Source organism: Cyprinus carpio, unplaced genomic scaffold, assembly GCF_018340385.1.
Source record: "Cyprinus carpio isolate SPL01 unplaced genomic scaffold, ASM1834038v1 S000006530, whole genome shotgun sequence".
NCBI classification, from domain to species: domain Eukaryota; kingdom Metazoa; phylum Chordata; class Actinopteri; order Cypriniformes; family Cyprinidae; genus Cyprinus; species Cyprinus carpio.
This window is the reverse complement of record NW_024879195.1, coordinates 315,445-338,489: the sequence shown is the minus strand read 5'-3', so window position 1 is coordinate 338,489 and position 23,045 is coordinate 315,445. Positions and strand designations below refer to the sequence as shown.

Genomic DNA, 23,045 nt, shown 5'->3' with positions numbered 1-23,045 from the left:
TTGTTTAAAACATTCTTTTAATGTGACAGTCTAACAAAGATAAAACATTTTATCCACAACATTTTGAGGATGTTGTTGAGGTAACAGATTATAAAATGTTCTCAAAAAAACACTTGGGCACAATGTTTCAAGACAACAAATGAAGAACATTCTCTCAGCCACATTAGTAGAAAGTTATACGAACATCTTTGAGGCTTGAGGTGATCAAATGTTTTATATAAAACGTTCTTCCAATGTGACGGTTTAACAAAGATAAAACATTTTATCCGCAACATTTTGAGGATATTTTGAGGATGTTGTTGAGGTAACAGATGATAAAATGTTCTCAAAAACAAATTGGCACAATGTTTCAAGACAACAAATGAAGAACATTCTCTCAGCCACATTAGTAGAACGTTATAAGAACATCTTTGAGGCTTGAGGGGATCATATGTTTTGTTTAAAATGTTCTTCTAATGTGACGGTTTAACAAAGCTATTACATTTTATCCACAACATTTTGAGGATTGAACTGAGGTAACAGATTATAAAATGTTCTCAAAAACTCATTAGCACAATGTTTCAAGATAACAAATGAAGAACATTCTCTCAGCCACATTAGTAGAACGTTATACGAACATCTTTGAGGCTTGAGATGATCAAATATTTTGTTTGAAATGTTCTTCAAATGTGACGGTTTAACAAAGATAGAATATTTTATCCGCAACATTTTGAGGATGTTTTGAGGATGTTGTTGTGGTAACAGAATAAAATGTTCTCAAAAACACATTGGCACAATGTTTCAAGACAGCAAATGAAGAACATTCTCTCAGCCACATTAGTAGAACATTATAAGAACATCTTTGAGGCTTGAGGGGATGACATGTTTTGTTTAAAACGTTCTTCAAATGTGACAGTTTCAACAAAGATAGAATATTTTATCCGCAACATTTTGAGGATGTTTTGAGGATGTTGTTGAGGAAACAGATTATAAAATGTTCTCAAAAACACATTGACACAATGTTTCAAGATAACAAATGAAGAACATTCTCTCAGCAACATTAGTAGAACATTATACGAACATCATTGAGGCTTGAGGGGATGACATGTTTTGTTTTAAACGTTTTTAGTTGATGTGACGGTCTAACAAAGCTAAAACATTCTTCCTGCAACATTTTGAGGATGTTTTGAGGATGTTGTTGAGGTAACATATTACGAAAATGTTGTCAAAAAACACACTGGCACAATGTTTCAAGACAACAATTGAAGAACATTCTCTCAGCCACATTAGTAGAACGTTATACGAACATCTTTGAGGCTTGAGGTGATCAAATGTTTTGTTTAAAACATTATTTTAATGTGACGGTCTAACAAAGATAGAACATTTTATCCGCAACATTTTGAGGATGTTTTGAGGATGTTGTTGAGGTAACAGATTATAAAATGTTCTCAAAAACACACTGGCACAATGTTTCAAGACAACAATTGAAGAACATTCTCTCAGCCACATTAGTAGAACGTTATTAGAACATCTTTGAGGCTTGAGGTGATCAAATGTTTTAATAAAATGTTCTTCTGATGTGACAGTTTAACAAAGATAGAACATTTTATCCGTAACATTTTGAGGATGTTTGGAGGATGTTGTTGAGGTAACAGATTATAAAATGTTCTCAAAAACACATTGGCACAATGTTTCAAGATAACAAAAGGAAGAACATTCTCTCAGCCACATTAGTAGAACGTTATAAGAACATCATTGAGGCTTGAGGTCATTTTTAATAAAACGTTCTTCTAATGTGACAGTTAAACAAAGATTTTTTCCGCAACATTTTGAGGATGTTTTGAGGTACACTGTAAAAAATGTGGAGTATGATTTACTTGAAAAAAGTTTGGAAAGTTTTTTTTTTCACTCCAAGTAAAGCCTAAACATAATTATTAGTGGGATTAATTAGACATTTTAAGTTATGTTTACTTGGGAATTCCCAGTTAATTTTGTTGACACTTTGTTTGTAAATTTTACATTATGTAATGCTTATCACTGTAAAAAAAGTGTGCTGTTAAATATCAATAATTTACTGCACTGAATAAAAGCAATATGCAAGATTTACTTAATTTTAACTTAATTTACTTAAATTTTGCACTCATGTATTTTAAGTAAAATTTAAGCATTGAATTAGATTTGCTCACTCAATAAAATAAATAGCTAAATGAACACAGAGACCTCAATACATGGTACACCATACACAATGATGGTAACAATCAGTGAATAGTGTTTGAGTATGAATGGGTCATTTTGAGTAGAAAATAAACCTAAGATGTCACAAAAAAAGGTATGTTTCTAAACCTAACATAAAAAGCAACCCCCAAAAAAATGTAAATACAACTCGAAATCAGTGAGAAATGTAACATTTTTAATTATTCATGCCCCAGTGTAAGATGGGAAATATGGGATCATAACTTTGATATTTACTCAAAGAATCCTTGTATATGTGACCGAGTGAATAAGGATTCAGGGGTGGGCCGTGTATATTTCGCTCTATAAATAGCGCAAAGGTTAGTAGATGGCGTAACTTCCTGAAGCTTTGACCTTCTCCGTCTCCTTCCGGTATTGTGATCCCAAAGCACCATAGAGAGCCCAGGGAGGAAATCCTCAAAGAGCGTGAGCGTGTGGGCGATTTAATGGGGTTAGTGCAAGTGTTGGATGCCGTGTTTAACCTATAGCAACGAGCTGGATCACCCAGTCTATATTTAATTCTTGGATGACGGCAGAGATCTTTCTTTGGGGAGTCCTATTCATATGGACTTCTGACGCCTAGGCCCTGCTGTTTTGTTTATGATTTATTTTTGTTATATAATGTTGTTCTCTTTTTGTAATTTATTTTATTATTTGAGTTTGGTTTAGACCAACCGCTGGGGTTTATGTGATGTGTAAAAAGTTTTAATTCATATGCTCATATGTCTTAGGAGCCAGCCTGTGTGGGAGTTCTTTCCTCCGGGGTCATGGACCTTTACTTCACTGCATGTGGCGTGAGATTTCCTGCACTGCATGTGTATTGATTTTGGAGTGTGGAGTAGTTTTTATTATTCACTACACTTTTCTTTAAAAGTGGTTTTTTTAATTTTCTTGAAAACTGTGCACGTGTGGTGTGTGCTCTTAGGACGGCGAATCCATGCTGTAGTGAATTTCTCTCTCTCTTCACACAGGCTTGGCCACTCCTACTGTAAGACTGGTGGGTTGTGATTTTTAGTAACTGACCTAACATGTATATTTATTAAATTCCTATTCCTCCTTTTATAATTCACAATTAAAGTTGATAGTTGATTCAGAGGTTTATAACTTATTGTCAATAAAGGTATTGAGCTTGAAAGTCACGTCTTTGTTTTTCTATCAAGTACTGTCTAATTGAACTTGTCTTGCTGTTAATTTCATGGGTATGAACCCTGGTGGTGTAGTCGGGACTAAGTGTGACTGTAGCGCCTCTGTTAATTCAACATAACAAACTGTTCCAAGTAAATATATTTGAGTTCCAAATTTAATTTCTACAAGCTTAAATTGAGTACTAACATAGAATTTACTTTATTTTTTTTAATTATTGCCTTAACTTAATTATTTAATGTAGAAATTACTTTTATTTTTATGTAGTATTTACTTTACCACAAAATCATTTTTATCTCTGTATTAGATTATAAAATGTTCTCAAAAACACACTGGCACAATGTTTTAAGATAACAAATGAAGAACATTCTCTCAGCCACATTAGTAGAACATTATAAGAACATCATTGAGGTTTGAGGTGATGACATGTTTTTTAATAAAACATTCTTCTAATGTGACGTGTAAACAAAGCTAGAACATTTTATCTGCAACATTTCGAGGATGTTTTGGGGATGTTGTTGAGGTAACAAATTATATAAATTTCTCAATAAAATATTGGCATAATGTTTCAATATAACAAAGGAAGAACATTATCTCAGTAACATTAGGAGAATGTTATAAGGATGTCATTAAGGCCGGAGGTGATGGAATGTTTTTTATAAAACGTTCTTGTAATGTGACGTAATAACAAATCTATAACATTTTATCTGCAACATTTTGAGGATGTTTTGAGGATGTTGTTGAGGTAACAGATTATATAATGTTCACAATGAAACAGTATTAAAATGTTTCAAGATAACAAAGGAAGAACATTCTCTCAGCCACATAAGGAGAACATTATAGGAACATCACAGAGACTTGAGATTGTGTAATGTCATTATGAAACGTTCTTGTAATGTGACGAATTAGCAAAGTTAGAACATTTTATCTGCAGCAATTTGAGGATGTTTTGAGGATGTTCTTGAGGTAACAGATTATATAATGTTGTCAATAAAAATGTTTCAAGATAACAAAGGAAGAACATTCTCTCAGCCACATTAGGAAAATGTTTTTAGGAAATATCACTGAGACTTGAAATTGTGTAATGTTTTTATAAAACGTTCTTGTAATGTGAGGATGTATTAACAAAGCTAGAACATTTTATCTGCAGCATTTGAGGATGTTTTGAGGATGTTCTTGAGGTAACAGATTATATAATGTTCTCAGTAAAACATTGGCATAATCTTTCAAGATAACAAAGGAAGAACATTATCTCAGTAACATTAGGAGAATGTTATAAGGATGTCATTGAGGCCGGAGGTGATGGAATGTTTTTTATAAAATGTTCTTGTAATGTGACGTAATAACAAAGCTAGAACATTTGACCTGCAACATTTTGTGGATGTTTTGAGGATGTTGTTGAGGTAACAGATTATATACAGGTGCATCTCAATAAATTAGAATGTCGTGGAAAAGTTCATTTATTTCAGTAATTCAACTCAAATTGTGAAACTTGTGTATTAAATAAATTCAATGCACACAGACTGAAGTAGTTTAAGTATTTGGTTCTTTTAATTGTGATGATTTTGGCTCACATTTAACTTAATTAACAAACAAATTAGAATACTTCATAAGACCAATAAAAAAAAAAAAAAAAACAAAACAAAAAACATTTCTAGTGAATTGTTGGCCTTTTGGAAAGTATGTTCATTTACTGTACATGTGCTCAATACTTGGTAGGGGTTCCTTTTGCTTTAATTACTGCCTCAATTCGGCGTGGCATGGAGGTGATCAGTTTGTGGCACTGCTGAGGTGGTTTGGAAGCCCAGGTTTCTTTGACAGTGGCCTTCAGCTCATCTGCAATTTTTGGTCTCTTGTTTCTCATTTTCCTCTTGACAATACTCCATAGATTCTCTCTGGGGTTCAGGTCTGGTGAGTTTGCTGGCCAGTCAAGCACACCAACACCATGGTCATTTAACCAACTTTTGGTGCTTTTGGCAGTGTGGGCAGGTGCCAAATCCTGCTGGAAAATGAAATCAGCATCTTCAAAAAACTGGTCAACAGAAGGAAGCATGAAGTGCACCAAAATGTCTTGGTAAACGGGTGCAGTGACTTTGGTTTCCTAAAAAACACAATAGACCAACACCAGCAGATGACATTGCACCCCAAATCATCACAGACTGTGGAAACTTAACACTGGACTTCAAGCATCTTGGGCTATGAGCTTCTCCACCCTTCCTCAAGACTCTAGGACCTTGGTTTCCAAATGAAATACAAAACTTGTTCTCATCTGAAAAGAGGACTTTGGACCACTGGGCAACAGTCCAGTTCTTCTTCTCCTTAGCCCAGGTAAGACACCTCAGGAGTGGCTTAACAAGAGGAATACGACAACTGTAGTCAAATTCTTTGACACGTCTGTGTGTGGTGGCTCTTGATGCCTTGACCCCAGCCTCAGTTCATTCCTTGTGAAGTTCACTCAAATTCTTGAATCGGATTTTGCTTGACAATCCTCATAAGGCTGCGATTATCTTGGTTGGTTGTGCGTTGTTGTTTTCCACACTTTTTCCTTCCACTCAACCTTCTGTTAACATGCTTGGATACAGCACTCTGTGATCAGCCAGCTTCTTTGGCAATGAATGTTTGTGTCTTACCCTCCTTGTGAAGGGTGTCAATGATTGTCTTCTGGACAACTGTCAGATCAGCAGTCTTCCCATGATTGTGTAGCCTAGTGAACCAAACTGAGAGACCATTCTGAAGGCTCAGGAAACCTTTGCAGGTGTTTTGAGTTGATTAGCTGATTGGCATGTCACCATATTCTAATTTGTTGAGATAGTGAATTGGTGGTTTTTTTTGTTAAATGTGAGCCAAAATCATCACAATTAAAAGAACCAAATACTTAAACTACTTCAGTCTATGTGCATTGAATTTATTTAATACACGAGTTTCACAATTTGAGTTGAATTACTGAAATAAATGAACTTTTCCACGACATTCTAATTTATTGAGATGCACATGTACTGTTGTCAATAAAACATTGTTACAATGTTTCAAGATAACAAAGAAAGAACATTCTCTCAGCCATATTAGGAGAATGTTATAGGAACATAACTAAGACTTGAAATTGTGTAATGTCTTTATAAAACGTTCTTGTAATGTGACGTATTAACAGAGCTAGCACATTTTATCTGCAGCATTTTGAGGATGTTTTGTGGATGTTGTGAGGTAACAGATTATATAATGTTCTCAATAAAACAGTGTTACAATGTTTCAGGATAACAAAGAAAGAACATTCTCTCAGTCACATTAGGAAAATGTTATAGGAACATCACTGAGGCATTAGATGGTGTTATGTTTTTTAATAAAACGTTCTTGAAATGTGACGAAATATCAAAGTTACAACATTTTATCTGCAGCAATTTGAGGGTGTTTTGGGGATGTTGTTGAGGTAACAGATTATATAATGTTCTCAATAAAATATTGGCATGATGTTTCAAGATAACAAAGGAAGAACATTTTCACAGCCACATTAGTAGAACGTTATAGGAACATCATTGAGGCCTGAGTGTATGTTTTTTTTTAATAAAAAGTTCTTGTAATGTGACGTAATAACAAAGCTGGAACATTTGAACTGCAACATTTTGAAGATGTTTTGTGGATGTTTTTGAGGTAACAGATTATTATATAATGTTGTCAATATAACATTGTTACAATGATTCAAGATAACAAAGGAAGAGCATTTTCACAGCCACATTAGGAAAACGTTATAAGAACGTCATTGAGGCCTGAGATGGTGTAATGTTTTTTTGTAAAATGTTTTGGAATGTTCTTGTGTTTACAAAACTACACTCTAAAAAAAGTTGGTTCTTTAAAGGTCCTTTACAAGTAGTAACAGCTCTTTTTAGAACTGTATCCTCCTGAAGAACATTTTATATGCTGAGACTGTTCTTTGCTTTAAAGTTCATGGTTATTTTTCACTGCTTTTTTGTTTTTCAAATCTGTAACTGTCAAAGTCACATCATTACTGGTTTTCTGGAGCTCAAGACAGACTTTCAACACACTCTTCAGTGGTAAATGGTTCATTTCTTAAAATTTCTATAAATTTAACCTTTAAAAATGGTAACTAGTTGCATGCCAATCATGTCTTTTTTTTTTTTTTTTATTTTAACAGAAAATGCACATGACCAGATCTGTTCAGTTAAGGATACTAACTTTCTCTTCACTCAGTAGGCCTAACATAAATGCTGAAATAATGATCCATGATTCAATGATTTTTTTAAATTACTTTATGCATAAACACCAAGTCATGAATAACATTAAAGTTTTTTTTTGATTATTTTATTTTTTTTACATATTTTTTTGTATGTAAATAAAATATAAATAAATACAATTTAACATATTGCTTTTTGTTTGTTTATTTATGTAAAACGTAAATAGAAGCCACAATATATTATAAAATCAGGTAGATAGAGGGATGACAATTAATATTAATTAAGAAGAAGAAGAATGAGCTTTATTGCCAGGTACGGTTTTTACATACGAGGAATTTGTTTTCATGACAGAAGCTTCTGCAGTGCAACAGAATGACAGCGACAGAACAAAAACACAGATAATAAAATATGATTATTATTATTATTATTAATAAATAATTTATTAATAAATAATATTTAAAATAATATTAAAATAATTTAAAAATATTTAGGCTATTGATATTAATTGAAAATAAATGGTAACACCAATTCCTATAAACTTGTCAAAACAGTTATTTATGGAACCTAGGGTTCTATTTAAAATAACAACAACAACAACAAAAAAGGGTTCTGCTATTGTTAAAAGTCGAAGAACCCAATTTGGTACTGTTTAGAACATTTTACCAGGAACATTTTGAGGATGTTGTTGAGAAAACAGATTATACAATGTTTTCAATAAAATACTGGCAACATGTTCCATAATAATAGAGAAAGAACTTTCTTTCAGCCACATTAGGAAAATGTTATGAGGATATCATTTTGAGGTCTGAGATGACAAAATGTTCTTTAAAAAAAAAAAAAAAAAAAAAAAAAAAAAACCCTTTTTGTAATGTGACGTGTTAACAAATCTAGAACATTACTAAAATGGCTTCTGCCCTGAGTGGTCAGCAGAAGTCAGCTGAATTCCAGGGTCTCGATTACAAAAGGAAAAAAAAGTCTGGCTTTGGTATCTGAACTGTTGCCGAACGTGTTACAGGAGACGAGAAGCGCTGATTGGCCCACGTTTAAATCCACCAATCACTGCATACTTTTCTCGTGACGTAAGAACATTTGAAATCGATGAACCGCGCGAACGGCTGTTGTGGAGATTGGTGTTGAATGTGTTTGTTTGGAGTCATCTTATTTGACAGAACTAAGTGAGTACGGACGGAGTCTTTCACATTCAAACGCAGCGGAATTGGATACAGAGGTGCTGGAGGATGTTTTACTCGTTTCTACAGTGCGTGGTTCAAACAACAAACCTGTCTCCAGGTCAGCGGAACTCTCTCTTCCACAATAATTACCTGTACATTTCTTTATGGCTTTTTCAGTTTACGTATTTCTTTTTATCCTTTGCGTATTTACATACACAAAAATCAGTTTCAATCTACGATGCACGATTCTTTTTTGTCTTTATTCCTTTAGGGTTTCACATGCACATGTGACAGTTGCATTCATTTAGCTCCTTTTCAATAACAGATAGATTTGTTTTCATCCAGAACCTAAACTGCCTGCTTGAAGATGAACACGGATGACGCAATACAAGTCTCCATTTACAACAAAGGTACTGTAACATTAATCCGTTTCTACTTTCTAGGTAGCTAACGTTGATATTGGTAACATTTTAGCTCTTAGTTCAGTTCTCACTTTTAACTAGTTGCTTATTAGCTTGCATATTTCTAGTATATTGGTTGTTCATTAGTATTTAAAGCACATATTAATGCCTTATTCTACCTGACCTTATTCTACATCCCTAAATCCTACCCAATACCTAAATGTAAATGCTACAAAAACTACCTTACTATTAATAAGCAGTAAATTAGGAGTTAAGGCAAAAGTTGTAGTTACTAGAGAATATGTTCCCTATACTGTAGTTCAGTGGTTTTTCAAACCTGTCCTGGAGGAGACCCAACCCTGCACATTTTGTATGTCTCCCTTGTCAGACACACCAAATTTAGTTCTTGCAGTCTCTACTAACAAAATGTGTTGAATTAGGTGTGTTCGGTGATGGAGACTTACAAAATGTGCAGGGCAGGGGGGCCTCCAGGACAGGTTTGGAAACTCCTGCTGTAGTGTTACTTTAATATGGTGTTCTATGCATATGAATACTGTACATTTGCTACTTAAGTGTTCATCTGATTATGTCTTTACAATTTAAAAGTTAATAATCTTTCAGTAATTCATAATGGGGTAATGGAAAAGATATAAGCATTAAGTCTAAGATTGTTTTTTTTTTTTTTTTGATTTGGTAATCTAGCAAATATTGTATGTACTGGTAATAGCAGTCTTAGGTAAGACTTTAAAGTATGTCATTGTATATTGCATATTGTTTACTTATTTAAACTTAATATTATTATTATTATTCTCTTTTCTTCTGAGACTGAAATTTTCAACTCTTTTGTGCACAAAAAGTATTCTCGTAGCTTTGAAAAATTAAGATTGAACCACTGATGTCACATGGACCATTTTAACGACGTCCTTCCTATGTTTGTGTGCCTTGACCGTGGTGGTAGTACCGTTGCTGTCTATGGAGGATCAGAGAGCTCTCAGATTTCATCGGTGGCCGTGGGTTAAAATGATTCTTTTTGATTTTTTTTTTTACATTCAGCACAAACAGCTGTTGTTGAGGCTTGCGCTGCCTGACTGTTTGTGAGAGACTTTCATGGAGAAATGAAATGTGTTACTCCACTCATAAAGAAACTCACAGAAATAGAAACATACTGAGGTAAAAATTCAACAGGTTTAGTTTATTTCTAACATGATGTATTTAAGTAACATACCATGAAAGGGGAGCTATTTTGCTGTATATTTATGAGTACAAATATTACCTTGATTTTAGACACAATATTGACTGTTTTGTTCTGTTTCATCAATGAAACTACAGGTGCTTCTCAATAAATTAGAATGTTGTGGAAAAGTTCATTTATTTTCAGTAATTCAACTCAAATTGTGAAACTTGTGTATTAAATAAATTCAGTGCACACAGACTGAAGTATTTAAGTCTTTGGTTCTTTTAATTGTGATGATTTAGGCTCACATTTAACAAAAACCCACCAATTCACAATTTGAGTTGAATTACTGAAATAAATGAACTTTTTCACAACATTCTAATTTATTGAAAAGCTCCTGTAGTTCCAAAGGAAGATGACAGCAGAAGTATTTCACATTCTTCAAGCAACACTCTGCATTGTTTCAGTAGTGTTTTGAACCTACCAATCAGTTAAATGAATAAGTGAATTCCCATCTTCTACTGGTGGTTTAGTGTATTTAAAAATATGATTTTTCCTTAGCATATCTTTTTTTGTATAGGCCTATTAAAAAAATTATTGCAGTTTTAATTTGACACTGTAAATTTAATTAGCTAATTTCACATTAAAATGATATACATTTAATAAGGTTGAAAAATATTGGCCTTTATTAAGGTAAATAACATCCTGGAGTAAATATAAAAAACATAAGAAGATTTAAGTATGTAAAAGCTGATAGAGCACTGATGTCAATATAGCTTCTTATTATGTTTATACCACCAAAAGTAGTGTTGATGCAGTGCTTTTGTGAGGATATTTTGTCTGGGATATTGTCTGCTGATATGAAAAGTTCATTGTATGGTAATAATGAATAGCATTTTTGACAGTGATGATATCATCCTGATAACCAGGGGAAAAAAGTTTTGTGAAATTAGGCTTTTATTGTCATTACATTACACTGTAGGGGACATTTTGTTTTTTTTTAAAAATAAAGAAAAAAGAAAAAAAGAAATACAATAAAATGACATGAAAGACATCAATAGAGATTTTTTTCATTCAATTTTTAGGTTTTTGGATTTTTGTTAACCAAACGTTGTATAAAGATGATTCTCAACTATGTTATGAAATAGTAAAACAAAAGGCTATGCTTAGGTCTCAGGAGGATATTTTGTTTGCTTTTTACATTAAATGCATTAAATATCACACATGCATTTAATATAATGTGTATTTCCATCACAGGTTTGGTCTTAAATTTCATGAAAGGTGGTATTAAATTTTATTTCATGTGTATAAACACACAGTTGCAAGAAAATTTCTGAATTGTAAGCTGATATTTTTCCTGTCAGAATTTGACAATTGCAACTTTTTAATCTCACAATTCTGAGAAAAGTCACTGGCACTCATGCATTCAAATACAGTGCCACTTTATATCTGATTTCAAATTAGCAGAAGTCTGTAAGAAATGTTATGATCCATAGACAAAAATGATGAAATTTAGCTGTTATGTCAGAGCAATAGCCTAGCCTTGTGACCCAGGTTCTGACATATGCTACAGCTGTGCACAATGTGACCCGAGTTCAAGTCTTGGCACAAGGTTCGGGCTTTTCAAGCCAATGTCAAGTTGTGTTATTAATGTTTAATGGATTATTTAGACGTGGTTTAAATTATATAAATAATATAGATACTCATAAGGTGTCATATGTATACTTTCAATAAATTGGTATTTACATAGTTTCTGAATACTAATTAGGCTGGCTAATTTAGAAAGTTTTCAGTATTGTTTGTGATCTTAAGATGTAATATGTATTTGTATTCTTTCTGTTTACACTGTTGTATGCTCCTCTGTTATAGGCCATGAGGAAGGACTCTATCATGAACACAGTAAATAGAGCTTAGTGCTGCTAACTGGGAGAGCAGCTGGAAAACTGGAGGAGAAGAACAGTTGAACACCTATTAATACAGAGGACTGTATTATCTTCTACAAGAACCACAACAAGCAAAGACAATATGATGCGCTCTCTGAGCAAACAACAGACAGAAGCTTGATTATGCACTGCACTTTTCTGAGTTCTTCAAAATGTGATGCTGAGTTAGATTTTGATGTTGTTATTTTTTTAGGTTATTAAATTGTATGCTTTAAGAATTTAATAGCTAAGCATTTTTTTTTTTTTTTTTTGAGTGTTTAGGATTCTGGGAACAAAAATAAAACTTCCTGCTAAAAACTTTATAAGAATGTAAAGGGATAATGTTATGACTAAACATGTAAAGAAGGTCACCACAGAAGTTAAGTTTAGAGTGTTTTTAGAGCATGTCATCCTACCTTTTATAAGAACGTTCTAAGAACAAAAATAAAGCTAAAAACTTTGTAAGAATTTTAGGGAATGATGTTCTAACAATGTTGTCACTAAACATTTTTAGAATGTTGAAGAGAATGTTATCATATCTTATAGGAAAATATTCTGGGACCAAAAATAAAACTACCTGCTAAAAACTTTATAAGAATGTTACAGAATACTGTTCTAACAATGTTGTCACTAAACAATTTAAGAATGTTTTTAGAGAATGTTATTCTGTCTTATAGAATAATGTTCTGGGAACAAAAATAAAACTATGTGCTAAAAACTTGAGAATGTTACGGAGTTCTGTTTTAACAATGTTGTCACTAAACAATTTTAGAATGTTTCTAGGGAATGTTATACTGTCTTTTGAGAGAACGTTCTGGGAACTAAAATAAAACTACCCGCTAAAAACTTTGTAAGAATGTTAGGGAATGATGTTCTAACAATGTTATTACTAAACAGTTTTAGAATGTTTTTAGAGAATGTTATCCTAACATTTGAGAGAACGTTCTTGGAACTAAAATAAAACTACACGCTAAAAACTTTGTAAGAATGTTAGGGAATGATGTTCTAACAATGTTATCACTAAACATTTTTAGAATGTTGGAAGAGAATGTTATCCTTACATTTGAGAGAACGTTCTGGGAACTAAAATAAAACTACCCGCTAAAAACTTTGTAAGAATGTTAGGGAATGATGTTCTAACAATGTTATTGCTTAACATTTTTAGAATGTTTTTAGAGAATGTTATCCTAAATTTTGAGAGAATGTTCTGGGAACTTAAATAAAACTACCCGCTAAAAACTTTGCCAGAATGTTTAGAAATGATGTTCTAACAATGTTATTGCTAAACATTTTTAGAAAATTTAAAGAATGTTATCCTAACATTTGAGAGAACGTTCTGGGAACTAAAATAAAACTACCCGCTAAAAACTTTGTAAGAATGTTAGGGAATGATGTTCTAACAATGTTATTACTAAACATTTTTAGAATGTTTTTAGAGAATGTTATCCTAATATTTTGAGAGAACGTTTCTGGGAACTAAAATAAAACTACCCGCCTAAAAACTTTGTAAGAATGTTAGGGAATTATGTTCTAACAATGTTATTACTAAGCAGTTTTAGAATGTTTTTAAAGAATGTTATCATAACATTTGAGAGAACATTCTGGGAACTTAAATAAAACTACCCGCTAAAAACTTTGTAAGAATGTTAGGGAATGATGTTTTAACAATGTTATTACTAAATATTTTTAGAATGTTTTTAGAGAATGTTATCCTAACTTTTGAGAGAATGTTCTGGGAACTAAAATAAAACTACCCGAACAATGCTAGAACAATGCATGGTAAAGTTCTTAGAACATTTTTAGAACAAAAAATTTCTAGCTGGGTTGGAAATTTTTCTTAATTTAATCAACAATGATAGTGTCATCAAACGGTAAATGCTGTATCAATAAGCAATACAAACAATGCGGCAACTAATAAAAATAAAAGTCATTTTCTGAGTTTTGAGCCATTTGTTATTGCTTTGTACGTGTTGTCATAATAATTATAATTCAAATGCATTTTGTTTTATTGACCACAATATTATTGTTGATAATTGGTGATAGAGGGATGGTTAATTTTGGAAAAAGGGCAGGGGCTTGAACATTAAAGCACCCCCCTCTGCGTGTAGCTGAACAAAAGTAAACATAGATTACATAATATTAAAATATTGTGTATATAAGTGGAGGTTTCCTTTGTCTACTGTTAAACACTCAAAAATGCAAATGATTTTATGGGAAGGGTCAGTGTCTCCCAGACCCCTGAAAGAATTTGTTATAAGCTGAACTTTCAGTCAGTGTGTGTAATCTATCACTGTTTTTACTTCGGTAATGGAGATGCTACTGTATGGACTCCTGATGAATATTTCAGGTGAGAAACTCCCACTAGTTCTATATTATTTTTGTAATTTCATTGTTCTAAATCATCTAACATTATTTGTTCTATGTTTTTCAGCTGTTAGTGGTGAGTCTTTGACCTCCTCAGATTCTGTGGTGAAAAAGCCTGGAGAATCAGTGACTCTGTCCTGCACTGTGTCTGGATTCTCAGTGAGCAGCTATTACATGCACTGGATCCGTCAGAAACCAGGGAAAGCACTGGAGTGGATTGGATATATAGACGGTGATTCAACTGTATATTATGCTCAGTCTCTACAGGGACAGTTCTCCATCACCACAGACACCAGCAAAAACATGCTGTATTTAGAGGTGAAAAGAAGCAAGAAGTAAGACAAAAGACTGCAGGACTGAACAAAAACTAGTTATGTGATCTCTGAGGGTCCAAGAACAATGATTCAGCACACTTCACTTTTAGTTAATTCTTATTAATAAAACATTCACAAATTACAATTAATTTGAGCTCTATAACATTCCACTGTGTGAACATTTATAATCAGTAATTGTTCAGCACATCAGTATCTTTGAATGATGATCTTTCAAACAGGTTTTCAGTCTAATCAGTGCAGAATCAATGATGATAGTAGTAAAGAAGCATCTTTGTTCTACATGGTTGTGTTTATATTATCTTTTGTGTTTTCCTGTGTCTTTTAAAGGGTGTTATTAAAGACTAATTATCTTCTTTGTCGAGCACATCATTACAGCCAATATGAGACACTACTATGTCTCTGAACTACTACATATAAACATACAATACATTTAAAGGCAGACATGGTTATGAAGGTTAATAAGGTCACAGAAAATGTAAATGTACCTTTAGAGGGCACCCTATGCAAACCTACTTCTCCCCGTCCTCTTTAAAAAGCCTCCACTCCGTTTGCCTGTTTTGTGATTTTGATGCATCAGCTTCCTCTTTTCATAAACATGACAATGGATATTGTGTCTATGGGTTTTGTCTTCACTCTTCATGTTTGCTCTCACAGAATGTAGAGAGACTCCTGAAAACCTGTTGATGATCAGCACTTCTTCATGTGTACTGTTGTAAATGTTAATGTTGAACTGCGTTTGTTTTTCAGTCTGTTGGTGTCAAACACTGACTGAGTCTGAGTCAGTGGTCATTAAACCTGGAGGATCTCACAAACTCACCTGTACATTCTCTGGATTTAGTAGTGACCCAGACTTAGCTTGGATCAGACAGACTGCAGGAGGAGGTCTGGGAGTGGCTGGCATACATCTCAGATAGTGGTACTATATACTACTCTCAGTCTGTTCAGGGACGCTTCACCATCTCCAGAGACAACAGCAAGAAACAGATGTATCTGCAGATGAATAATATGAAGAATGAAGACACTGCTGTATATTATTGTGCAAGAGAGACACAGTGATGAATACAGTTACAGTTCTGTACAAAATCTGAAAACAACCATATAAACAGCTCAGTGAGCTCACAATATAAAACCTCAGTGAATAAATTTAATAAAACATTAAAATATTTTTTTTTCTTATATAACACTATCAGATGTCTTCAGGAGAATTTGCATGGAGGCACAAGTCATACAGTGTGGACTAATTTTTTGATGTCTTCAGTGAAGCTCTCATTATTTACTTTTGTTAAGAATGTTCCATACAACAGCAAGGTGATTATTATTAAGCTTAGCTGAATTTTTCTATTTGACAATACAGCATGTAGTTTGAACCTGAGTCCCCAGACAAATACTGAGTCTCTGGTCTATCCTGCCTTACAGTTTTACAAAGGACTACTAAGTAATTGTTTATTTATTCATTTATTTATTTATTTTCTCAGACCATGTTGTTCACTTTGAGAGATGCCAATGGCGTCTCATGGATTGAAAACACACAACACCTGGTTTTTACAACAGTCCATAATTATGTAGAATTAAAATAAATGAATAAATAAATTGTTTCCATACACACAAGCTGTCATTCCACATTTATAATTTGAGAACCTGAAAAGCAACACAATTACTTGTGAATTAAAAAAAAAAAAAATGTTAACATTTACTTGAAGAATGTAATGATGATAATACATTAATAAATGCTGAAAAGTACATTACAGCAATTATTCACTGCTTCCACAAGAGGGACTCCCAAACTTACAGTGAAAACCTGACTTTTTGTCTGAAAATGTAAATTGGTGAGACATATATTATATGTAAAATAATTAAATTGTAGAGACAAAAATTATCACACACACACACAAAAAAGTCATAAAAAACAGAGCCAAGAAATTAAGATCAATCAGAAAAGAAAAGCCAACTTGAAGTAAATGTGGTTTAAATGGAGTTCATGTGTAATTCTTCAAGAGCACCATTTCAGTAACACCTCCTCACATTTCCACCCACATCTTACTTCAGAACTTTATATACAGCCCAAAACTATGGCATATGCAAATTCACTCTCCACTTCACCTGTATATAAACACAATTCAGCTCAACAATTGGCAAACATAAAATTATAATTTAAATACACCCCTATAATTACAAGGCAGTCAAGTTTTTTAACAATGATGTCGAAAAGCATTTGTCTGTTCATTATTGTAGTGATTTTAACTCAAGGTAAGACTGACATTTTCCTTTTTTCTAGTCAAGAGCATTCAATACACTATGGATGCACTACATCAATGTAATTTGATTATTTTTATTCCACAGGTATCAGTGGTTGATGAAATCCGGTTGGATCAGTCACCTGCTGAGATAAAGAAGACTGGAGAAACAGTGAAGATCTCCTGTAAAATATCCGGTTTTACAATGACAAGCTACTGGATGCACTGGATACGGAAGGATCTGGGGTGGGTTGGTGGAGTTTATTTGTGGTGTTGTTTTTTGTGGTGTTTTTTTTGAAGATTACTTCACGCTGAGTGAGGACGTGTCTCAAAGTACACAGTATCTTGAAGCCAAGAGTCTGAGAGAAGAGGACACTGCTGTTTATTACTGTGCTCGAGAGACACACTGACTCCATCTGATGAAGCAGCTCTACAAGAACTGACAGTAACTGAAGTGAGATGATTTCAATTAGCTTGATACCACATGAACATTATAACACTGCAAATGTAATCTTGATTGAAATAAAAATCTGTACATTTTAGCCTTCTGCTTTCAAATTTTAATAGTTTTTCTTTATTTCTTTATAATGCTATTCTCCCATTTCTAAAATCTTATAAATTGTTTCTGGAATAGCAAATGTGATTTTAACCTAAATAAAATTATACTTTCACTGTATGGAAAAATCAAAATGTTGATATGTATGTTAAAATTATGTAGATATACAAATGTACTTTTTGCTTTGATGACTGGAAAAAAAAAAAGGGAAGCTTAAAAGTGAATTTAACTCCCGTCCTCTCTGTCCCACTCCAACCTCCTAACAGGACCTTTACCTAGGCCTTAGAATGTCAAAATCCAAGCACCAGTCCTCCAAAACCACTGTAAACAGACTAACGTACTAACAATTACCAAAAACACCAATCAAAAAACATCTAACATTTACTGCACCCACACCAAAGACAGTAACAGCCTGATTTCTTCATTAGTATGCCAGAATTAGTAATAACTGGGTAAAAATGTGAAACATTGCTGTGAAGTAAAAGAGAGCAGGTTGTTTTATCTAAGTTATCTGTATAGTTGTTTAAGTTGATTTGATGAGTTAATGCAATTTGACATGTTATACTGTAAGCATATTGTACGATAACATGTCAGATTAAGTTGCACTGCCCTAAAACACAATAAATGTGAATTGTGTGTTACATCAGTCAGAATTAATTAAAAAAAAAAAAAAAAAACCTCTCAGTTCCAGTGTTGTTGTTTTTCTTGTTTTTTGGAATTTTTGTGATTTTTTTGGTGTGGTAGGTGTTACTTAAACTTTGAAAAGACTTTAAAAGTCTCAGTCAGCATTTGTGTCGAGCTGCAGTGAAGCTAAATATTTTACTCAATAGTTCACAGTTTCGGGGTGATGATGGAAGTGTTACTGCATTTAGTTCCACTGTTGATCATTTCATGTAAGAAACTCTTATTTTCAACACATTAGTAGTATAGGATCTACATTCTTCTAAATCATCTAACATGATTTGTTCCATGTTTTTCAGCTGTTTAGTGGTGAGTCTTTGGACCTCCTCAGATTCTGTGGTGAAAAAGCCTGGAGAATCAGTGACTCTGTCCTGCACTGTTTCTGGATTCTCAGTGAGCAGCTACTGGATGCACTGGATCCTTCAGAAACCAGGGAAAGCACTGGAGTGGACTGGGCTAAAATATGGCTCAACTGTATATTATGCTCAGTCCCTTCTACAAGGGACAGTTCTCCATCACCACAGACACCAGCAAAAACATGCTGTATTTAGAGGTGAAAAGCCTGACAGACTGAAGACACAGCTGTTTATTACTGTGCACGAGAGTCACTGTTTACACAAAAGACTGCAGGACTGAACAAAAACTATTCATGCATCAGGTCACAATAGTAATTCTACATTTACATTTATGCATTTAGCAGACGCTTTTATTCAAAGCAACTACTCATATCAGAACTTATTCATAATTATGCTAAAATTTATAAAGAATTGGCAGTTTATTACTAACCACATTATTAACATGTGATAGACAAAAATCAATTTTCTGTTTTTACTGTTAACATGGCCATTAAAATAAATAAATATACAAATGCATAAAATAACGTGACAGTAATAATAATTAAAATGATATATATATATCTATATATATATATATATATATATATATATATATATATATATATATATATATATATAAGCATGATAAGGCCATGCTTGGGGTTTATTTTTTATTTTTGGACTGACTTTCTTTGTACTAATGTAAAATCAGCTGGGGGATGGACAATGCAAATTAATTGTACCTTCTGTCTTATAAACTCTCGCATATTTAACTTCTCATTAATTTTGTCAGTGATATTTTTGAACAAAATCTGCTGCAAAAATGGTCCTCAGAATTACGCGTTTAATAAGCAATAATAGTATTTATGAGCGGTAAGTATGATTTAGAAATCATTTTTTTATATTACTTTATTACTGACTGCTAGAGAGGAGTGACAATGTTTTCCCTAAAGCTCTTTGTGCTGTTGGTAGCTGTACAGTAAGTGTTTTTATTTATTTTTTAAAGATTTACAATGCAACACCCCAATCCTAATTCATATGTATTGTGATTATTTAGATGTGTAAAGATTTTTTGTTTTTTTTTGTATCTTTGTTTAGGTGTTTATTGTCAGGTTGTGCTCACACAGTCTGAACAGACAGTAGTTGTGTCTCCAAGTGCTTCCTACAAACTGACCTGTGCATTTAGTGGATTCACTCTTAGTGACTAAAGAATGCAATGGATCCGTCAGGCCCCTGGGAAAGGACTGGAATGGATCTTACACTATTATTCAGATTCTGATAAGAGCTCAGCTCAGTCAGTGCAGGGCAGATTCACAGCATCTAAGGACAGCTCTAATTTCTATCTGCACATGAGTCAGTTAAAGACTGAAGACACTGCAGTGTATTACTGTGCAAGAGGCTCACTTTGCTTGTTTTCATACAGCCACCCTTACAAAAACCCAGAAGGGGGAGAAATGGAGATGATGGGTGTTTTTAATAAATGTATTTTATGTTGATTTGTTTGTGAAGTGGTTTATTCATTTACACATTTATTTTCAAATTACTCTAATGCATTTTTGCTCTTTCTTATCTTTAAACGTGTTTAAGTTATAAAGCCAGGTTAAAAGGAGCAACATATCAGCAGTTGTCTTACTGATTGAGTTCTAATAAGATGAACACTAATAATGTCTATAAGACACATTCAAAGCAGTTCATTTCATATTAAAGATAGAATTCACCCCAAAATGACCATAAAGCAATTAAAAGGAGTCTTTCCAAACCTGTATGTTGTCCTTTCTTAGAAAACAAAGAAGAAGTACAACAAGTTCATAAATGACATTAATATTACATTTAATGCAATTTATTTAATACTTTTGGGGTATGACAGAAAAAGACCACTTTCATTTTCTTTAAGAGACCAGCCACAATATTCACATTTTCGGCTACCACATAAAAATCTCATTCAGGTTTGAAATGAGTAAATGATGACATAATGTGTATTTCTCGGAGATCCAAATCCTTCAGTAGTTACCCTGTCACACACACACAACACATTATTAATACTCAATGCAAATTCTCCAGTATTTATATATCCATCCCCACACTTGCTGTGTATAATTCTCTGTGTTTTGTTACGAAGCTGAGAAGAACCCATTCATAAAATCATGTTTTATCTGTTTGTGCTTCTATTGATGTCTTTCATAAAATTGTGAGTACAAATCTTTAAGTTTTTTTTTTCTTTTTCTTCTTTTAGCAGTATTTACATCATTAGCAACCACAAAAAAAATACCTTTTTTTTTTTCTTTTTCTTTTTTATTTGGTGTTTTATTTGCAGATGTGTACAGCAGCGTGGAACACATCCAGCCAAGCTCCCTTTTGTTGTAAAACCTGGAGAATCTTTTACCACCATTTCCTGTAAATATCTGGATATGCTCTCAGTGATTCCTCTAAGGCACCTTCCTGGATTAGACTCACTCAGGGGAAGATCCTTGAGTTCATTGGCATGATCCACGCTGGAGGTGGAATAGACTACAAGGATTCATTAAAAAATAAGTTCATCATCTCTAGAGAAACATCTACAAGCACAGTATACCTTAAGGGACAAAATTTGCAAACTGAGGACACGGCTGTGTATTATTGTGTTCGGTACACAGGCACTATGATGAATAGCAGTTTAATGCCTGTGCAAAAACCACATGCACAAAAACTTTGGTCTAATTTTAACATGCATGACTTAGTTTGGATCTTGAATGCCATAATAAGACCTAAATCAATATACAACAGAATCTGTAGGCTACATTTATTATTGAAAACAAAATGTGGCAATAATTAAAAGTGAATTAAAATGTTAAATGAAATTACTTAAATATAAATTATATTAACAATATACTTAATATGGTTTATTCATTTACCATATAGGTAAATTAATAAAGGCAAGGCAAGTTTGTAAATATATATAGCACCTTTCATACACAATGGTACATAAAAAGAATTAAAATAATCATTAAAAATAGTCACAACAATAAAACAAGGAAATTAAAAACTTTAAAAATAATCTAAAATGTATTTAAAATGCATTAAAACAGTTAAGAATAGGAAAAGATTATACATAAATCTTTAAACAAATTCATTGAGTAAATGAATAAATAGGTAAATGAATAAGAATGTAAAGGTAACACTTTATAATAATGTTCTGTTATAAGTCATTTATAAATTATTAGTTAATGATGAACTAATCATTTACAAAACATGACTATACATTCATAAATGATTAATAAATTCATAAGTTAACATTTTAGTAATGTGTTTATTAATTCAGTTATAAGTCACTTATAAGTTATTAGTTAATGATGAATGAATCATTTACAAAACATGACTATATGTTCATAAATGATTAATGAGTGGTATGCTAACGATTTACAAATGTGTTGTAAATTATCTTAAAAAAACTTCAAATCATGAAATAAATCAAACTGATCATTAGTTTGGTTTATAAGTTATTAGTTGATACATTAATTATCACTTATAATCATTGAAGTATTTTATGTCAAAATTTTGTATAATTATCTCAATAAACAATTGTTAATCATGAACAAATGATGAATAAACCATTAGTAAATGATCAGTATATGATTTATTGGTGAATTGGTTAGCTGCTCTATGTTCATAAGCACAAACATGCAGGTATGCTAAAGCACTGTTTTTAAGAAGAGTAATTAATTTGTTTTGAAGTGGATAAACATTTATAAATGCCTTAGTCAGTGATTCCAGTGGCTTGTGTTAAATCCTTTCACTCATCAGCACAGACTTATGTTCTGTGTGGAGTGTGTGGGATCTAGTGATGAAGTGAACCTCTCAAACCGCTTTTACCTTCCACTGAAGCTCACATCAGGTGCACAAAGACTCCATGTGTGTCAGAGAAGACAGCTGTCTATACCCTCACCAGTCAGTACTTAGTACACATTACAAAGTGTTCAACACCTGTTATAGATGATGTGGAAACGCATGAATAAATCATTTACAAAGCTTTCTGCATCCCCTAATCTAAAGTGAAAACTATTCAGCACTTGTAATGTATATATATATATTATATATATATATATATATATATATATATATATATTGTACATTGTGTTTCATTCATTACACACAGACGGATATATTTCAAACGTTTTATTTCTTTTTAATTTTGACGATTATAACTGACAACTAAGGAAAATCCCAAATTCAGTATCTGAACAGTATCTATATTCAACATAAAAAGGGAAAAGACAAAAAAAAACAAAAAAAAAACATAGCTTACCTAATGCAGAAAAGCCGCTTCTTTTTCCGAATTGCGTATGACCAGGTG

The 23,045-nt window shown here is 32.8% G+C and overlaps 1 pseudogene; it reads left to right on the top strand.

Moving 5' to 3' along the window:
• The first annotated feature begins 17,023 nt into the window (after positions 1-17,023).
• Positions 17,024-17,640, top strand: LOC122143896 (annotated as a pseudogene).
• Positions 17,641-23,045: the final 5,405 nt, after the last annotated feature.